This window comes from Bactrocera tryoni, chromosome 1 (genome assembly GCF_016617805.1).
Source record: "Bactrocera tryoni isolate S06 chromosome 1, CSIRO_BtryS06_freeze2, whole genome shotgun sequence".
NCBI classification, from domain to species: Eukaryota; Metazoa; Arthropoda; class Insecta; order Diptera; family Tephritidae; genus Bactrocera; species Bactrocera tryoni.
The window spans coordinates 27,710,534-27,732,306 of NC_052499.1; the positions used below are offsets into that span (position 1 = coordinate 27,710,534).

The 21,773-nt window shown below is 36.5% G+C and overlaps 1 protein-coding gene across 1 annotated transcript in view; it reads right to left on the reverse strand.

The window, feature by feature from the left end:
• Positions 1-16,446, reverse strand: part of LOC120782478 (integumentary mucin C.1-like) — a 96,948-nt gene extending 80,502 nt beyond the window's left edge. Inside the window, exon 1 of the mRNA XM_040114773.1 lies at positions 16,109-16,446. The gene's annotated coding sequence lies outside the window, so the exon portion shown is untranslated. The remainder of the gene's footprint in view (positions 1-16,108) is intronic.
• Positions 16,447-21,773: the final 5,327 nt, after the last annotated feature.

A 21,773-nucleotide genomic window follows, 5' to 3' on the forward strand; every position in this document is an offset into this window, starting at 1 on the left:
GTAGAAATGGCTTTAGTGGCAGTTGCATCTCCATAAAAACCGCTGGTAATTACACGCTTGCCACTTGTCAGTGCGTTTATTAAATTATGAAGAGCATGAAAAAGCATTGTTAGCCCGCGAGAGTGTTGCCAATGTGCTTCAAACTTTCAAACGCGACGGAGCAAAGCTTTGTGTGCGGCACGATGACAGTGTCGGCTAATGAAAGCAAAGCAAGTGGGGCTAAAAATATGGTAAACAATTTACAAACAGCGCGATGAAGCTGAGAGTTAAAGCCGAGGGCGGTAATGCAACTCAACGCTAATGATCTGCAACAGAGCTAAGTGTGAAATGAAAGCGTTCGTGCATGCGCACTTGTATATGTGTGTTTGCGTGAAATGGAGTATTTTATGAGATATCGCACTCACACATTCATACGCTCGCATATATGTATGCACTTAAGAGCCCGCTGAGATGATTAGGTGTCCGCATTTGGCTCCCATTTCAGATGACTGATGCCCAAGCTGCTACTTAGAAGCGAGGCGTCGCATCAAACTGCAACGTCCATGTGCAGCTGTGTGCGATTGAAATTTTAAGCAGACCTCATATTAAAATCCTGGCTATTCAGACAACTTTTTGAGTGCAGAGCGCTTACAAAGAAAGCTGGGCTCTACGAGGAGTGGAAAATTCTTTGAGTGCATGTGAATAACATATAGTGAATATGTCAATTACACATCAGCACGGGACCGTGGGTTGTGGCGAGAATATTTGGAAATGCATGAAAAAAGCACAAATACAAATATACAGTTCCAACACTGGGAGCGGCAAGCTCCCAGAGTCTTAAAACAGACGCCAGTACCTTAATTTAACACAAATGACGAGAGGAATATTGATGGAACTGAAAATACACTACGCTAAAAGTAATTTCCTCCTCTATTTTTATTGAGATGGAGTAATATATATGTTAACCGATGTGTACGCTAGCCCGCAACTGTTTTGCTGCGAAGGCTTCTACCAGACTCTGGGAAGCCTGACACAGGGTTGAATCTTTAATAACGACGACTATGCCTTCCGCGTAGGCGGACGTAGGCGGACGTATGAACGTAGAATGTTCATAAAACTACTAGCTGTTAGAAAGGTTTACATGACCACATTGTCTTAAGTGGTCGCTATCCACTTAACTCACACGGTGTCGCGGTTTTGAGAACTTGTAAAAGTTGCAGGAATGAATATGAGGTGGAAACATTTTGATACTTTAACGGTCCACCTTTCTCAGACCAAAGCTGAATCATCTTGATTGCCACACTTTTCACGCATCTAATGTATTGCCTAGAGTAGATTTTAGCCGACTCAATAAATTTATGGCGGCTCTAGGCGCTTTGTGGATATGTTCTCTTCATCAGTAGTTCTGAGTTCTTGGCATGAAAATGGACTAAAGCTAGAGAGCGTTAGTGTCCGTTGTGATGAGGCGAGATGGCCTTCACCTATTACCATTTATTTTATTAAGATAACTCTAGATAGCTTAGTTAACAGTTCTTGACTAACTACAAATCCTAGACCGTTTCGGCTACGTATACCCGATCATGGTAGAAACGGCCGATGTATTAATCGTTGGGTGATGGAAAATCAAAGTAGACTACAAACCACAGAACGTCCAGAATACTGTGTTCGCTTAAACAGATTACTTTTTGATCGATTTTATGGTATAAAGTCAATAAGTTGATAAAATTAAATTTAATCAGGCATTTGGTATGTAGTGAACCGATTTAAATTACTTATAGCACCCGACGACATTATTATTATTGGTACTAAAGTCCACATATTCGTTATTTAGGGTCATGAACAGTTGTTTGTATGTGGTGTCACATCTTAAGACCACTTTTTGGGTAAAGTTGTAATCTGGTATCCTTATTGTCGATATATGTATAAACTGTAAAGTGAATGACTCAGATGATATTGTCCGATATTCCCGGTGAAGAGAGACGGAGGGAGATAGAAACAATTCCTGCCGGGCGCAAAGGTCCTGCGGTGTTTCGATGCTCTACAACAATTTTTCAACAACAATTTTTTTGACCACTTTGATGCTACCCGATATCTGTTTCTATGATTTTATGGCGTTGTGCTATAAGAACCCGTTTGAGTGTATTAACGTCGCATGTTACAAGAATGTAAAATGTAGTGTTGGGAGAACCTGAAATTCACTGGCGCTTTCAACGAAAAAACTGAATTTTGAACATTTTTGAGGGTGTCCGCTAATGTTGGCTTAGTTCTATGTTTCAACAATGTTTGAGTGTTGTTGCAACAACTTCACGCCGTCCATTTCCGAAATACCCGTCACTATCACAATGGCGGACAAAAGCTTTTGATGCTGCATTGGCCACAAATGCAGCAAAATGAAAAATGATTTTTACTTTTCATAATGAAGACATTACTCGTGTGGGTGTGTGTGTGTGTGCATTCGTTATTTACTTTCTCGGACGCACTGCTGAGCGTTGATTGTTGGTGCAGCTCGGCGCGCAATGAAAATAGAATGAATGGTTCTTCTAATGGTTGGTAAACAATGCGGTGTTACACGCTGACAGCCGATAAGAGTAAACTTGCTTCGGGTTATTTATTTATTTTGTAGTACAAATTGAAGTCGTGCATGCGGAACTCGGTAGCATTATGGCATGGTTGAAAATACAGTGTTGCAACTTATTCTTCTTCTTAATTGGCGTAGACGTCGCTACGCGGTTATAGCCGAGCTTACAACAGCGCGCCAGTCATTCTTCCTCTTCCCTATTTGGCGCCAAGTAGAGATTCCAAGCGAAGCCAGGTCCTTCTTCGCCTGGTCCTTCCAACAGAATGGAAGTCTTTCTCTTCCACTGCTTCCCCAGAGGGTGCTGCGTCGATTACTTTCAGAGCTGGAGCGTTTTCATCCTTTGAGACGACATGACCTAGCCAGCATAGCCGCTGTCTTTAAATTCGCTGTATTATGTCAATGGCGTCGTACATCTCTTACAACTCATCGTTCCATTCACTGCAGCATTCGCCGTTGCCTCTGCGGAAAGGACCATAAATCTCCCGTAAAACCTTTCTATCGAAAACTTGTAACCCCGACTCATCAGATGTTGTCATTATAAAATTTTCTCTTTGTTTGTGGAGAGAGGACTTTACTTTTCAATTGCCTACTCAGTCCGAAGTAGCAACTGTTGGCTAGAGTTATTGGACTTCGAGCCTGATGCTATTGTGTATGTTAATGCCGATTCCAAGATAGACGAAATTATTTACGACTTCAAAATTATGACATAAAACTTGACTCCCACAAATTCCGACTAATTGTGTTAATTCAAAAAATAAGTGCTTTGCTTCAGAAAATTTTGGTAGCTGATTGCTTCTTCAATTTAAACAATTCTTGGAAATAGAGTTGCCACGACTAGAAACTAAAGTGAGCAACAAAGCGCCGAAAGTAGAATACAATTCAGTCATATCCGAAAAAGGGCATCCCTTTAAGAGGTCAGGCGATTCAAGGATTTTTCAAAAACCGAAACATAACTTTTTTGGCTTAAAGTACGCATTATTGTTTTGGGAACGTTATTTAGTAGAATAGTAACAAAAGTGTTTTCCCTGTGCGTTTAATCAGTCAGTTCCTGAACTTAGAACTTTAAGGGGGTATTCTTGTCTAGGATTTTGAAAAAATCGATTTTTTTGTTTTTTGCATATCTTGAAAGTTTAGACTTTCAAAAATATGAATTCGACTTATTTTCGGAGATACAGCCGATTTTGTGACGTGGCGTCCGTGTTCACTAGAATTGTCTCCTAAACTTTAAACGCGTTTTTCTCAAAACTGACTTTTTCGGAACGATACTCACGATTTCTCAGGTTCTACTGGACCGATATACTTGAATTTTTTGTAGAGTCTTCTTCGTAGACTTGCCTATGGTTAGAACTAGCCCCATCCTCAAATTTTTATTTTTATTATTTTTAAAAATTCGAAATAGTCAGAAAAAGTGATCCAAAAAAACTTTTTTTTCAAGCTGTCGCCATTTTGTGAAAAAAATTTTTCCACTTTTCCGCAGTTCAGACCATTGCGACATTATTCTAGATTAATAATCTTTTTTTTTGGTTTCAGATAACTAGGAGGGTTAAAATCATGGGTATGGTCACGTGGAAATTTTAAGAGCCCCCCACTTCGTCAGCTCATAATTTTTGACATTTTTTACTTTTTTTAGTTTTTAATTTTTTTTTGTACTCTTCTAAAATTAACAAATAACTAATAAAAAAAATGGATAGTAAAAATATTAATTGCCTTTTTTTTATGACACTTTAAAAATTATCTGAAATTCATGCTTCTGGACCAGAATACCCCCTTAAACGCCTTTTTATGGAAACTTGATATTCCAAATCGCTCGATCATAGCACTCGGAGAATATCACACACATGATGTAAACCTAAAAAGTCACTCCCTCATATATCTTATGCAGATTAAGGTTTCGTGTTTTGCTTTCCGAAAGCACATGTTCTCAGAAGAACTTTATGGTTCAAGGTATCATCACCAAATTCAAGTCATGTTGTTATCTAAGGCATCGCTACAATTTGCGAAGAAGTTATTCAGATCGTACAAATATAGCTTATAGCTGTAATATAGACTAACTGATTGAAATCAGAAAAAAACTTGTTGTACCTGCTATCCAAAAAAAAATGGCTTCGGTGCAGCCGAAGTATGAAATATTCAGTTATACTTGAACTTAGGCTTCTTCACTTGTTTTTATACCCTGAACAGGGTATATTAAGTTTGTCACAAAGTTTGTAATAATACCCAGAAGGAAGGGTCGGAGACCGAGCTGAGTAGATTTAGCCATGTCCATCTGTCTGTCCGTCTGTCTATGTATATACGAACTAGTCCCTCAGTTTTCAAGATATCGTTTTGAAATTTTGCAAACGTCATTTTCTCTTCAAGAAGCTGCTCATTTGTCGGAACTGCCGATATCGGACCACTATAACATATAGCTGCTATACAAACTGGACGATAGGAATCAAGTTCTTGTATGGAACACTTTCACATTTGACAAGATATACTCACGAAATTTGGTACAGATTATTTTCTAAGGCAGCAATGTAATCTCCAAAAAAATTGTTCAGTTCGGATTACTATAGCATATAGCTTCCATACAAACTGAACACATAGTTACTAACAGAAATGCACCTGTGAAGTGTATTTAGCTTCGGTGCAACCGAAGTTAACGTGTTTTCTTGTTTTTTTTTTTGTTTCTAATTCGAATATTCTTCTTTATTTGTGTAGACAACCCAAAAGTGCATTCTTCATGAGAAATGTCGTCGAAACGTTGTTTCCAAAACACGTCAGTATTTCTTATGCTAAGCCTCGATCTGAAGTCATAGAGCCACCACTGCTAGTTAGTGAAGAAGAAATATTGGCCATAGCCGGAAAAATTAAAAGCAGCAAGGTGCCTGGATTAGATGGCATTCCAAACAGAGACCTAAAGGAAGCCATGATACTGAAACCTAAATTATTCGTAAAACTGTACAATGCGTGCTTAAAATAAGGAATATTTCCGGACCCTTGGAAAGTCCAGCGAATGGTTCTACTTCTACAAAGCCACCGGCGGAACCATCTTCATATCGCCCTCTATGCATGCTTGACACTATTGGCAAAGTATATGAAAGCACAGTTAGAAATCGTTTGGAGTTAGCAATCCAGAAAGCCGGCGGATTATCAGAAAGACCATACGGCTTTATGAAAAAGGTCCACCATTGACGCACTATACGATGTCGTTGACACCGCGAAATGCGCAGTAAAGGCAAGCAAGCGATGGAAAGGCAGAACAAAAAAATATTGTGCGCTGGTCGCCCTTGATGTGAAGAATGCCTTTAACTCAGCAAAGTGGGCAAACATAATCAAGGCTCTGTATGACATAAGCGCTCCTCAATATCTGTTGAAAATTGTCATAAGCTATTTCGAAAACAGGCGACTGTTATTCAATACAGATGAAGGCATCAAGAGGTACTCGATTTCGAGTGGAGTCCCGCAAGAAAAGTGGAAAAGTGGAAGAAAGAATATGTGTCACCATTGGAGAGTGCGAGATTCATTCACAGCCTCACCTAAAATATCTGGGAGTAATAGTAGACTCAAGGCTCAAATTTAAGGATCACCTACAATACACTGCAAGTAAAGCGAATAAAATCCTGAATGCCTTATCTAGAATGATGGCAAATAAAGGCTGCGTGTGTTTCAACCGGCGTTTATTACTCGCTCCAATATGGATCCTGGCGCTATGCATCAAAGCTTTTGCCAGACAAATAAACACAGTGCAAAGGCTGTCGGCACTAAGAGTTATCAGTGCTTTCCAAACAATTTCAAGTGATGCTGCTGAAGTATGTAATAGCCAGTATGATGCCCATTGACATCCAGGGTGACGAATATGAAAAAGTATACAAATTACCGAAGCCATCTATAGGAGCCAAAAGAGAAGAGAGAATGAAAAGCTTAACGATATGGCAGCAGCGGTGGCAAACCTCACTCAAAGGTCGGTGGACCTACAGATTGATACCGGTCTTCCATTCTTGGATCGATAGACGACATGGGGACTTGGATTTCCACCTAACCCAAATACTAAGAGGGCATAGGTGCTTTAGAAGCTCCTGTACAGATTCCAGCACGACATTAGTCCGAATTGTCCGACGTGTTCAGAGTGCTTTAAAGACGCTGAGCATGTATTCTTTTATTGTCATCGCTTTTTAAGTGCAAGGGAAAAACTTAAAACTACACTAGGGGGTAGTTTTACGGTGTAAAATTTGATGACACTTATGTGTAAGTCCACTGAGAACTGGAAAGCTGTCAGCGAAGCGGCAGCTTCAGTCATGACAAAACTTAAATATATAGAGCAGAATAGGCGTCCGTCAGTCCGTGCTATAGAGGAGACTTAAAAGTCTTATCACGCCCACTAAGTAATACCTAATCAGGTGGTCCCGTGGGAGAATCTGGAGTTGGGAGTAGGTTAGGTTTAGCGGATTAAAGTTCCGCACTTCGCCTTTTGATGCTTCCCTCTACTTAAAAAGAAAAAAAAACTGGTGTAGACACCGCTTACGTGGTTATAGCTGTATATCAAAAGGGGAGTCTCTCATCCGAGGCTGTTTGTAATTTTTCTTGTGGCGGGTGCCAAACTCAGTGCACAACCCTGTGGAGGGTATGTTTCGCCTTTTCATTTAAGCTCGCCTGCAAACGGATGTTCTTTCGCTACCCAGAGGATACTTGGTCTACGACCGGAAGTCGTGAGCTGCTTGGGCCATAAGTGAAAGGGTTGTTTCTATTCACTCTCAAGTGAATGGCAATCAGAGAACTTTTCTCACTTTCGCGAACTTCTAGACATGACTTAATACATAATTCAAATACACGTCCAGTGAAGCTTGAAAGAGAGAAATTCTATTACGTTGTTGTTTTTCTCAAAACAAATGATCAAAATTAGTCTGTTCATAGGGCATTAGGTAGCTTATATACATATATATATAATTGTATTCCATGCAGGGCTATCATGTCTTCTAATGTCTTTTAAATAATCTTTTTGTAAGTTTAAAGTGCAAAAGGTTCATAACTTTGCTGAGCTAATTAAGGTAGCGGCTTCATAGGAATGACGATTTTAATTACTTACGGCAAGTGAAAGTATTTGCTGACGGCTTCTACATATTTGCGAATTCAATTTCATACAAGCATGTATGCATGTGGTTATGTATGTATAAGCGCTTGCAGTTCGAATAATGGCTGGTAAAATATTTGTCGTGGATATTGAAAATCATGCAATCGCATAAGCCGCCGCGCGCTGCACTTGTATGAGCTGCAACTGCCGCAAATCAAACACTTGCATGAAATTGCGTTGAAAACGCACACAAACACACACTTACACATATATATAAATCTACCAACAAACCTACATGTGAGCAAATACGGTGACTGCAGAGTGGCCCTAAAGTAAATAGAAATGCGGGCAAACTCAAAGCTCGTGCATAGCGGTACTTACATACATGCATACGCACACATATGCATAAACATATGTATATATATATATATATATATATTAGGGTGATTCAAAAAAAATTTTATTTTTTTTTTCAATTGGTACTCGCAAAAATAGGTTCCTAGACACCTCTAAGAAAGCCTCTCCAAATATGAGTTTTTAATTGTAACGGGAAGGTCCTCCGCCTAACGGTTTTCTATTTTTTCTTATTATCAGATAGAAAAATTTATATCTCGCTTCCAACTACTTGAAAAAATATCTTGTTCATTAGGTTTTGTGGGAAATTGAATGCTCTAAAATATGGTCTCTTATGATTTTTTCGTAAACCCAACCGTTTAAAAGATATTAACAGTTAAAGTTTGTTTATTTTTATTACATTTTTTATTTCTTATGAATTTTATATCTCAATGAAAACAAATTATTATGAATAGATTTTTGGAGAGGTTTTCTAAGAGGTGTCTAGGAGCCTATTTTTCAGAGTACCAAACGAAAAAAAAAAAATTTTTATTTGATCCACCCTAATATGCATTGATGTTTGACGATGAATATCTCGAAAACGCTTAGCTTAATCGAAAAATCATAGTAGACCATTTTTATAGAGCAGTAAATTTCCTACAAAACTATGTGTTTCATCATTCATAATAATTTTTTCATTGAGTTATAAAATTAATAAGAAAAAAAAGAATTTTTCCAAAATAGTCAAATTTCAACCGTTAATATCTTTTAAACGGTTGGGTTTACAAAAAATCATAAGAGACCATATTTTAGAGCATTCAATTTCTACAAAAAAACCTAATTAACAAAATATTTTTTCAAGTAGTTGGAAGCGATATATAAATTTTTCTATCTGATAATAAGAAAAAATAGAAAACCGTTAGGCGGAGGACCTTCCCGTTACAATTAAAAACTCATATTTGGAGAGGCTTTCTTAGAGGTGTCTAGGAACCTATTTTTGCGAGTACCAATTTAAAAAAAAAAAAAAATTTTTTTTTGATTCACCCTAATATATATATGTATGTATAGTCTCATCTGCACATGTAATCTATATACTTTGTCACATACTTGCAGTTGCATGCATTTGTGTATTTGTGTGTGCGTTGGCACAGACATTCGCCTGAATTTATATTTGCACCAGCGCCCGATGGTCGTGTTTTATGAAAGCACTCGTTAGTGCACTTTGGTGCCGGAAAAAAACGTCGCTCCAACGCTACCCTCGCCAACCGTGTGCCAAACAGTTCGTTAGCGCTTTTGTATGTATATATAGAATATATGTATGTATATGTGTTTTGGTTCATGTAGTTTTTTGTGTGTAGAAATATTTGACGTTTTAAGGTATTTATACAGCCTTATTGAGGATGCAAACACATCGGATATGCCCATATAAATATGTGAGAGCACTTTCCTTAAATGAATTTGTGTTTGCTAAAATAGTTTCGTCTCATTGCAAATACATTTGATTTTATCGAACGTTTGATAAATATAGTGAAGGCAGTAAAAAAAGTTGCTTGAAATACAACGCTGTGTCGCATATACTCGTACAACAAAAAGCAGCTAATAAAACTGAGTACAGCCAAATGTTAGTTATTAAAGCTCGTAAAAAATCTCTAATACGTTTTTTTGTTTCGCATAGATTAAAACTGCAGTTCCTTAGCAAAGTAAACGTATTAAGAATATAATATATATTATGTTTATATTATATACTGTGCCCACTTTATTAAGTTTTCAACAAGAGACTGAAGTCACATTTTCCATTAATATGATTTTTAATTATTGAAATATTTTTTTTTTGTACAAATATGCGGCAACTTCATTCTAAAATATTTATAAATTAATATCCATATAATGTGATGGTTTCCGTTATTATTTTTTGACAGGTGGCAACTCTATTCAGAACTCTGCCTTAACCAAACATTTTCTGGCTACTTTGTGAAGAATAATTAAATATTTAAATTTTAACACATACTTGGCAACTCTATTCAGAAATATATATTTTTCCTATCGAATATTACTCGAGTATTTTTAACCACAATTTGTTTTTTGGGTACTACATATGTATATTGTTAGCATATCTGAGATTCCAAAATTGAAATAAATTTCATCCCTTTTGAACCCTTATAACGGCATTTTTAATAGGGACACTACAAAAGTAGACCGATAGGGACAGCAAAGGACGCCATATTTCATACGAAATTAATAAATTTTACTACCGAAATTCAGAGTCAGTGGCTCCAACATTAAGAGAGCTACATACGTCCAATTTATGGTCGTCATAATCGTACTGTCAGATTAACAATTGTCTAGTGGAAAAATTTGAATCCACGGGCACAGTCCAAAATGTTCCCGTGCCAGTGAGAGAAAGAAGTGCCCGCAGTTTCGGGAATATTGTTGCCGTTAGCGCATCAATGGAAGAAGACCCAAATCAATCTCTCAGACCTTGTTCTCAAGCGTTCGTTGCGGCGAATTTTGCGACAAAATCTGGCGTTATTGGTCGGGCACATGTACTCCAAGAGTCATTGCATCCCAAAAAAATTACAGTTTGGTGCGGCTTATGGGCCGGTGGTTTGCTACTGTGAATGGGAATCGCTACCGCTCAAGGATAACCAAATATTTTTAGCCCGAGTTGGATGATATGGACTTGTACAATATGTGGCCTCAACAGGACCGCGCCACACAGCGAATGCCACAATCGATTTGTTGAAAACCAAGATGGGTGAACGTGTTATCTCACGAAATGGCACAGATAATTGGCCACTTCGATCGTGCGATTTGACGCCGTTACAATCATGACAATTTTTCGTAAAAAATTTTGGTTGACAAAGATAGAAAGATCATCAAAGGGAATTGCTGAGAGAGGAATGCAGTGAAAACGAAGAGATATTCAGGTTGAAATCCTAAAGTCGATACGAAAACCTATAACATTGCTAATGTGAAACTGAATGATCGTAAGATAACGAAGAGCGAGAGGCATTGTGTTTACTGTAGGCAATACAGCATATGGAAGACTTTAATATCATAAATGTGAATATTAAGCTTACCGAATACTACTGAATATAAGCTTTAACTTTTGACCGCTTTAAAGGAAACATTTATGATAAATGCGCTACTATTTTCTCTAAATACATTTTAGCCAAAAAATTTTATTTTCCAAACTTAAATTAAGTTCATTTTGTAAAGTTATTTGCAATCTCTCTTCAGTAAATAATTTAACCAACAAATTTATATAATTTGAGTCACGAGTCATATAATCGAGTCAATTTTAGAATAACATTTCACATTCACATTAACCTTAGAAGACTATACAAGCTGTCGGGAATATTTATGATGGATATGAATACAAATATAGATATAGATATATGCTTGTACTTTATTGAATATATTTTGCTAGAAGTTAAAGATAGAGGATTTTCTGAATTACTTAGTTTCTTGAGCTCTTGAAAATGTGAAAATTATAAAAAATTTACATTATTTTATTCTAAAACTTTGGTAGGATTTGGTAATTTTCATTTCGAATTTGGGCGATTTGGGCACAATCTATGGTGTCAAGAAATTACTGAAATTTTGTTTTGTAGCTTGTCCCCCAATTTGGCAGATCAGTTAAGTCCCTCTACAATCAGAAATAACAAAAAACAAAAAGTTTCCTTAAATTAGAATATATTTGTGGATAAACATACGTATTTTAAGTCAAAAAATGTTTCTCAATTTCTGAATAATCGTAATAATTTTATCAAATTCAATATTCAGAAAAATTTAGTGATCCAAATAACGCCATTCTAAGATGAATATTAAAGATTTTTCCATCTTTCTGTCTGTACAAAAGCTGATTACCTACCCTAGTAAACATATATGTATATATTTTTGTCCGTTAATAATTTCATGAAAATAAAAAATATAAAAATAAATTATTTGCTTCATGATTTGGCTTTGACTTTTCAACTAGAGACAGCCATCAATATGTGCTCCACGGCGCATTCGCATCGGCTGGTGTGCCGTGTGGTTGCGTGTCAAGTTAAAACACCTAAAACCCAGCTTAGCACACAAATTCTCACCCACTCACGCAGCCGTATTTATTCTCACTCACATTTCTTCACTCTCACCGTATGTAAATAGCTAATTGTTGTGGGCTGCGAATGAGTGCAACCACTTATGCGGTATTTTCTTCCGTCGCGACGATAATAAATAATTCATGGGTGTGCTTGGACGGTATGTGACAGGGTTGGGAGGCGAGCGACTGCTGACTACAATGAGAGGTTGGTTGGTTCTAAAATAGCATTTATGCAGTTATGAATAACTCAAAGCGTCTGCATCGGATAAAGTCAAATATAAATTATACTTGTATAATAGGAATAACATCATTGTAACAAATAGTTATTAAGAAAAAAATTCCTTTAAATGCGAACATGTGTATGTGGCCTTTTATAAGAATTGCTTTATTAAAGCGCAAATGCGGTGCGGTTAGGGTGTAATGGGGTATACCTGCAGTTATGTTTCTAGGTTGGTAGTTACAGTCGTAGAGCTATGCCCAATTCCTGCTCCAGCGTCCTCGCCACGCACCTTGGAAATGTTAGTTTCGCCAAAACTCATCAGCTAAATTTGAGCATATCTCTGTATTCCTAAAGCAACAACAAAGCAATTCAAGTAACTTCATTACAAAACAGTATGCAGCAAAATAGGTAGAACCACTTAAAATTTACTTTTCTATTATGCTCTATGGTATTAATAATTGTGGCAGGCTATTGTTTTCATAACAGTTAGCTGTTGAATTCGCTGAAATTTCCTTGATAACGAGTTTCCGGATACTTGCCCAGGAAAATCAAGGATTGGTGTGCTAAGTTTCGCCGTGGTGTATTGAGCACCTTCGGCTGCCTTAGTAAGATGACAATTTTGCTCTCTCACACTCTCCCCATGAAGCTGCTCATTTGTCGGAACCACCGATATCGGATCACTGTAGCATATAGCTGCCATACAAACTGTTCGATCAATATAAAGTTCTTTTAATCAAAGTTAATAAGGATGAGTTCGTTGATGGGCGTAATCGGACCACTGCCACGCCAAACAACAGCAATTAAACGAGAATTTATAAAGTGCCATTACTAAGCACTGAATTTAAATACTAAACCTGCGGGCTAAAGATTAAAATGAAGTGGGCACGTCGACAAATTACTTGAGCACCTTATTTGATGCTGTGAAACTGGATGGAATCAGGTGGTAACATCGCCCACTCCCCATATAACGGTTCCTTTAAAAACTAGTAAAATAGCGATAAGCCAATAAATAAACGGTCCAGGGCACTCATTTTTACACAGTGCGAAAACAAATGAAATCAGACTACAACCACGCCTACTTCCCAAAACATCCAATCTTAAATTCCATGTGGTGAAAAAATCAAAATTTGGTTGAATGAATTTAGTGATGAATTTGCTAAATCAACATCCAACCTTTAAATGTAAATGATATTTTTTTTTAACTTTTACATAATTTCACAAAATAATGCCACAAAATCACGTGTTCATAGATTTTGTTCTTTTGTTCTTTTATCACAATTAATACGTTATATCTAAGACGCCAATAGTCGGTGCGGTATCTATATACATTCTGTGTGTAAAACTGTAAAATATTATACACCATGTAATTTAAGGAGTACCCTAATGTACACAAGTATAATTGAGCTCTTGAATTTGAAAGTGGTATAAGTCAAAAATTTTGAAAATCTATTTTATCAGCTATTACTTATCAAATCTTAATAAAATAACATAATCTGAAGAGATTAGCAGCACGCCATGCAAATTAACTATTTAAAATGTGTTTATTTTTTAGTTGTTAACTGAAATACAGATATTGTTCGTTTTGATAGTGGTATAAGTCAGTGTGTTCACAAAGTAATTTTGTCATGTCTTCAGATAGTGGTTCAGGTATGATGAAGTAAAACTTTTAATGTAAAAACCTACTATTTAAAGTTAATTGTAGACATTTTACGGCGAATAAATATAAGTAATGCTCCCAAGAAATGGAAACGAATAAGAATGATATCGTCTTCTGATGAATTAGCTCTTAGGTTAAAAGTGAATTCGGAACCCTTACAAATGGAAGAAAGCAAAATGAAATCAAGAAAGAGGACATGCAATCAACAGAATGATGTACAAGATATCGTGCAGAGGAATATGAAACAAAAAACTGTAAGCCCGTGAGTGCTAAACTTTTCGAAAATATAGATTGTCTTTGTTCCAAAAAGTGTTTAAATAGAATCGGATATGAAGACAGAAAAGCTAATTTTGATTATTTTTGGAATTTAGCAAGTTTCGAAAAACAGAACATGTTTCTGTATGGTTTAATTAAAAACAATCAATAAAACAAAAACGCCCCAGAAATCACAAAGGATATATGAGAAAATGGAGTCTTAAGTTTCATCTATATGTATGTATGAGTTCGGAAGTTTCTGTTTGCAAAACTTTTTTTTTGGATACTTTCAAAATATCTAACGGAAGATTAAGCCGTGCCTTAAATTCTGAAACACCTGGAATGGATGGTCGTGGCAAAATGGCTAGTTCATCTAGAAAAACAGATGAAGAAAAAATTAAAGTAGTACGAGATCATATTCTGAGTTTTCCAGCATGTGAGAGCCATTACACGCGATCACATCACACTTCAGATCGAAAGTATCTAAGTGCTGACTTAGATATTCGAAAAATGTATGGGCTTATATGTGGAAAAATGTGACGAAAATAATACATCATGTGAAAAGGAGTGGACTTATAGAAAAATATTTAATACTGAGCTCAACCTAAATTTTCATACTCCTCGTAAAGACACGTGCCAAAAGTGTGATTCGATAAAACTAAAAATTGAAGCATCAGTAATGAAGACGAGAAGTTGAAGTTGGAAATTCATGATTCACATCTTAAAAGTGCCGAACAGGCTAGAAAAAGTTTAACAGATCACATACAAAAAACAAAAGATAACCCGAGTGAAAATTACGGATTCACATTTGTGCTATAGAAAGCGCTTCCTTATCCAAAACTTTCTGTTTCGGTAGCTTACTATAAGCGCAACATGTATGTATACAATTTAGGGTTTCATAATTTCAACAATGGAAATGCTAAAATGTATGCATGGGATGAAACAATCGCCTCAAGAGGATCACAGGAAGTTGCGTCCTGCATCTTAAAGCACATTCGGGACATTACCACTCAAAAGCATATAATGGCTTACAGTGATGCCTGCTCAGGACAAAATCGAAACAATTACAGAGCTTTAATATGGTTAAAAATTGTTCAGTCATCTGATAATAATGGTGAACCAATTAATAAAATCATGTATCCGATGAGCCAAATGATCCATTTTGGTTTGATAGAAACTAAAATTAAAAAGTCGAAAAGACATCCCTGAAAATAAAATCATGTCGAATTTCAACAAGAAACTAATAGAAAGAAAAACATCAATGGAGAAGCTGTGCCTTGGTTAAAAATACAATGGATCAGATTTCTAAAAAATGCCCCATATAAGATGTTTTATAAAACTTCCTTGGATGACAACTCCGAATTCAAAGTATTAGACCTCTCACCTAAAAAAGAAGACCTAGAATATACGGAAATATTGATTTACTTCGATTATACACAACCATTAGACCAATAACAAAAGAAAAACGTAAAAATATGATGGATCTACTAACCTATATTCCACCAATTTTTCACAAACACTTTATTTCTTTAAATACTAATGAATAATTTACTTAGTCATAATGAAATGAGTTTGAATAAAACGTTAATTACTAATAAAATTGTTTCATTGGTGGTATAAGTCATTTATAAAGTCATGCAGTTAATTTTGAAAGTGGTACAAGTCATTTAAACCTTTCAAAACCACATTTTCTTTTAAAAATGGCTATAAATTTCACAATCATAATAAATACTTGTTTGTTGGGACTACTTTACTGTCGAAAAATCATAATCCATAATGCAAGAATATTTTTTAATCCTTTAAAATGCAAAACTCTAAATATCTCGAAACAAAAAAAATATGACTTATACCACTTTCAAAATCATGGGCACAATTAAGTAAAAATTTCCAAACGGTTATATGAAAATTAAAAAACAAAACACACATAAAGAAACATAAATCATACCAACCTTAGTATTTTCCGCATCCGATATCTCTTCAAGCGCCCCCTAAACGCTTCTAACTAGACGAGAGTTGTATTTAATTACATTAACACCCACACAAGATACACAGAATTTGCTGTCCGTTTGCTTCTCTTATTTCTTTTTCACAACATCATCATTTTTGCAGCTTAAACCGAGCTGTTTTTACAATGCCAGGGTTGGTGAACTCATCAATACAACTTCAGGCTTAAACGAGTCATGCGCGAGAGTTACTTGAATAAAGCTCCACAACACTGCAAGAACAATGAGAATGCAACTGGAAGTTAACAGTAAAAACAAAACGAAATTCGAAACGGTATCGAAGCCGAAAGACAAATCGAAACCGAAACCGAAATCGAAGCCGGAACCGAAAACGAAACCGAAACCAAAGTCCAAAGCGAAATCAAAACCGAAAAATTCACAGCGAATTTGCAACCAGTGCTGACACTTCGTACGTCCACGTACCTTCTTATCTACAAAAGCTTAATAGTGCACCGCACCGCCACCGATTGGTAATAGACACGCACACCTTATTGTTGTCATTAAGCAATAAAGCTCATTCGCGTTGAGTAACATGATAATAACTTCGGCGCTTGTTTATATAATATGTGGGTTACACAATATCCTTTTGCCGACCCACACACACACATACACACGCATGTACACGGTTAATCACTGTTACTAACGGTTGTTCCTTATGCGACCGTAATTATTTTTTCGCTGTGCTAATTTTGTTGTTGCTTTGTGGAATTCCCTTTGAAATTGATGCTGCTGGTGCTCTCTTTGCTTGGCTACAACTGCCGTTATCACTCACACTGGCGCTTTGGCTCGCAATAACTTCGTCGCTAGGCAATCAGTTGATTTTTGAAAAGCTTGGCAGTTGTTGTAATTAGAGCCTGACGCCCACAACCGCAGCGAAGGTGCGAAATTTTTGCCGGAAGTCGATGTGTTGCTTTCAGCTCGTAGCCACTTTGCTCAGCGCAAAAATGATGCGGCTGCGGGTATAAGTGGTGACAATGTTGTTGCTGTTATTGTTGCTGCTAGGTGTGAAAAGAACTTTCATGCTTCATGTTGTTATGGTTGCGGTATTACTCTTTCACTTTACTCCATCGCGTTCCACTTTAGTCATTAAAGTTTTGCTTTAAAATGTGGTGCCCACTTTGGCAGCTTTGTTTAAATTTTTTGTGGAATATATTTGAAATTTCCTTTTCATATGATGTTCCTAGAAAGATTTTAAATGTATGAATAACTGTATTTTTGCGACACTTTTTAAATAACTGTTCTGTGAAACAATCACAAAGAAATTGCTTTCAGCCATGCATTTATTCGTTATTGTTGTTGGTGTTTGTGGTTACTTTTTGTTTTTATTGTTTTGATGCTATTTTTATTGTTGTTTTGTGGCTGTTAGTGCCAAGGCTTCTTCACTGAGCTAAACAGACAAAGTCCCATCCTTAGTGTTAGATTGGGCTAAGAGGTCGACCTTAACAGTATTCTAAGCTGCCCAACTGAGATCGGCTTAGAACGTCGGTTACCTAAAACTCCTTAATGATAAATCGTAAGACACTTACAAATCGACAAAACGTTTCGAGCCTAACTCAAATCTGTTATGTCAGCTAATGGCAGCTTCGCAGTTTTAGCCTTTCCGCATGAACACGTATGAATTAATGCTCAGCATTACAGCAAGATGAACTTTGCTAATATCAAGTAGTTCAAAAGATTTCCTGCGTTCTACTCTAGGCCAAACATCGACAAGCGCCTGCTAAGCGTCTTCGAAGTCCATTGGTTCAGTGCTAGAACTTAAAATGTCAATGCAGATCCAACAAGGGTGTCCCTTCTGCTTAGCTCGTCGGCTTTGCAGTTGCCAGCCATTCCACTATTACCAGACAACCAAACGAGTCTTTTGATGAAGTAGCTGGAATGCTATATTTTTGATGAGGACAGGCACTCCTTGACTAGCTTTCAGTGCACATTTAGCGAGCTCAGCGCGAGTATCGCCGCCTTATCGTCGGAGTGAATGCTCACCTGTAGTCCGCATTGCACTGAAGATGCCGATGAAAGCTACACTTAGTACACGATTAACCTTCTTAGCAAGTGTGGTCTTTTTGAGTCCCATCCACCAGACGAATACACCATAGAACATGTTTTGATTGACTGCAGTTTCGAAGAGCCAAAACACCACACCACCTTTTCCTTTTAGCTTTTCCACAACAATAGTATATGAAGCAAACGATATCTTTCTAACACTCTCTTCAATATTTGAAAGCTTTCTAGCAAGTATAAGCCCTAGGTATTTCATTTCATTTAACATCAGGTTTAAGACGTGAGCTACCTAATGAGGCAAAGGCACAACTGCGATCTTGCACCTGCTGATAAATAAAATACGATTCGGCTAGCTCATAAATGGTATTTACAAATTTTCCTTTAACCATAAGAATAATGTCGTCAGTGTAGGCTGTCACGCGACAAGCCCATTCCTCGAATTCTTTTAGTAGGTAGCTTAAGAATTGTTTGAGCTTGAGCCTTAATTAAATTTTCAATGCTGCAGGATAATTTCCAAGGGCGTTACCAATGTGGAACTTTTCGTTGGTCGATTTTGGCTGAAACACCTGACGTAGTTCGAAATTAAATATGACAGTATAATAACAGAAGTCTGCAGAACTCACGCACGGTCAATATGTAAAGTCTTTATAGTAGACAGAGTATGGTATACCTATAACTCAGTTCCTGCTTCGAGTTCAAGTTTGTGGTCTATATGTTCAATTCTTAATGAGTTTATTGGAGGAAATACGAAGGAATATACATAGATGTTTAGAAGTTCTAAAGGTGTAATGTTCACCACTCCTATCAACCCCAAATTGCTTCGAAACAAACAAATTAAGTCGTTTTATGTACGTATAACTGGAACTTGCGCGACTTCGTTATAAAGACGTATTGAACCATTTGGATAGAGTTGGCTGTAGTTAGAAGCGGGAAAGAGCATCACACTTGTAAACTCTGGGAAGATAATGAAACACTGCAGATTTTTTTCTCTAAAGTTCAAAATTTTTTATGGATATATTTTAATAAGATGCTTCAAAATTAAATAATGTTTTGAATACAATATAAAATGAAAAGTCTTTATTTCTTGTTTAGATCTAACAAAATGAACTTTAAGCTAACGAAGAAACACTAAAATATACCGACAAACTAGACATGACGCAACTATACCACTACAACAACGTAGAGAAATAATTTCTGAGTGACAAACAACCAATTTTTGCCAGTTGTCTTTCAAGAAATCAAGATAATCAACCATCGAAAACGGATCACTTTCCGCAACGACAATGCGAGTCCTCACACATTGACTGAATAAAACAATTGCATTTTTGAGCACTGAAAACATCAATTTAAGGGGTTATATACCTTCTTTGTCGAAGAAAAAACGGCAAGTTTGGATTTTTTTTGGGCATGTAGCAATTATTTCATTACACTAATGTTTTTAGGATGCAGTCATGTGTAGAGGAGGAAGGCGAAACATTCCCTACATAGGGTTGTGCGCTGGGTTTGGGACCCGCCACGTAAAAAAACACCCCCAGTGAAGAGCTATAACCAGCCTCGGACGACATCGACATAGTTCAGCGAATTAAAAGACAGCGGCTACGCTGGCTAGGTCATGTTGTCCGGATGGACGAAAACACTCCAGCTCTGAAAATATTCGACGCAGTACCCGCCGGGGGAAGCAGAGGAAGAGGAAGACCTTCACTCCGTTGGAAGGACCAAGTGGAGAAGGACCTGGCTTCACTTGGAATAACTGTTGTTAACTCGGCTATAATCGCGTAAGCGGTTTCTACGCCAATTAAGAAGAAGAGGAATGTTTTTATTTTTTGATCGTACACTTTATTCACAATGTTTGTGCGAAATTTCGTGGAAAAATATCAAATAGTTTTTAATGGGTGGCTGTTTCCATTAGGGGCCTTTTTTTTGGCAGAGCCTTGCGGTGACAATTCCCCAGGTCGAACAAGTCAACTGAAACCATTAAAGTAAACAAATTACATTAGTTTAGTGTAATTCCTTGTGCTTGAACGATTGTTTTCATGATTTTTTTTTTGTTTGTGCACACGGGAACGTTTTATGCAAAAAATGAACTCTTTGGTCACTAGAAATTTCACCAAAAAATTCATTTCGTTGAAAAAAAGGTTTGTGCGTAAAAAGTCGATCGTTCAGGCACAGAAAAATTTCATTACGAAGATTTAAAAAAAAATTTGAAGAAAATCGGTTGAGTAGTTTTCCGCCAAACCATGTTACCGCAAAGTCATTTTTCAAAAAACACCATTTCGAGATATTCGCGTTTAAAGTTTCGAAAATTTGAGAAAATGTTCTCAAGTTGTTCTTTAAGATAAAGCAATAAAAAAATTTCGATTTTTTGAAATTAAAAAAAGGTATATGACCCCTTAATGAGTCATTAACTGTATACTCCTGACTAGGCACCAAGGAAACTCTTTTCATTCCCGTGCGAAAAAATGAACTTGAGGTCCACGTTTTTCGACACTTGAAGAGGATTAATATTTTGCTTTGTTCTCGAATCCCGAAATAAAGAAGGCAACCCTTGTATCGCTTGAAGTAATTGCATCTATTTCTTTGGAAAGAAACGCCACAGTTTGCATAAATATCTGTTGTTGTATGAATGAACTGACGAAACACTTTCCACGCCTCTGCCTCTCATTTGTAAATATCAATTGAGGGGTTTTCTATCAAAGCGATTGTTATTGCCCATTCGTAACTAGTGACAGAAATGGTCCTAGAATTGCATTTACACACGATTCTCTATCATTGCTTTTTATTTTCTTGAATTTAAAAACGCTATCATACACATACACAAGCAGTGTGTGAATATGTGTTCATATTTATATCCTTAGTTTATTGACTGTTCCTTTATGACCAATAAAAGAAATACAATAACAACTGTCAATATTTTTTATTGCATTTAATTTCCATGCCATTTTCAATATTCCTTTTGTTAACAAATTTATTTTTATTTTATTCTAGTAGTTTTGATAGTTATACATAAACAAGAAAAATTTCGTTCGCAAGCACACACACATGCTAAATAAAAGTTAATGATATCATAAAAATTTAACGCTGCAATGATTTCGTTATACATACATACATATGTACTTGCAGAGTTAGTTGCCTATAAAAAAAACGCAGCTGAAGCTCAAGAACAAAATATAAGTATATGTATATACAAGAATGAAAGGAGACACGAGAATTTAGTTTGATAAATTTTATAAACGAAAATTTAAAATAGGGCTACAATTAAATTTTCTTAAAAATATTGAATTAATTAACACAATGAAATGGCACGAATTTGAAAACTTTTTTAATTCTGTAATAGTATTTTTCAATGCAAACAATGACAACAATTTCTCGGAATGCTTAAAGGGTGGGGTTAAATATCAACCCAGCAAAAGCAACCGTGACCCTTTTTACTAAGCGAAGATATCTTCCGGTCTTGAGGACGTTAACACTCAGTGCTAGGGAGCTTACGGTGGAGTAGGCATGTGAATTTAAAACTGTTCAAAGACTGAGTGCCTCATGATATGCAGACGCCTAGTCGATAGATACTGGGGCTGCAAGCCAGGTATCATAAGATGGCTTATACTATGATTGTAAG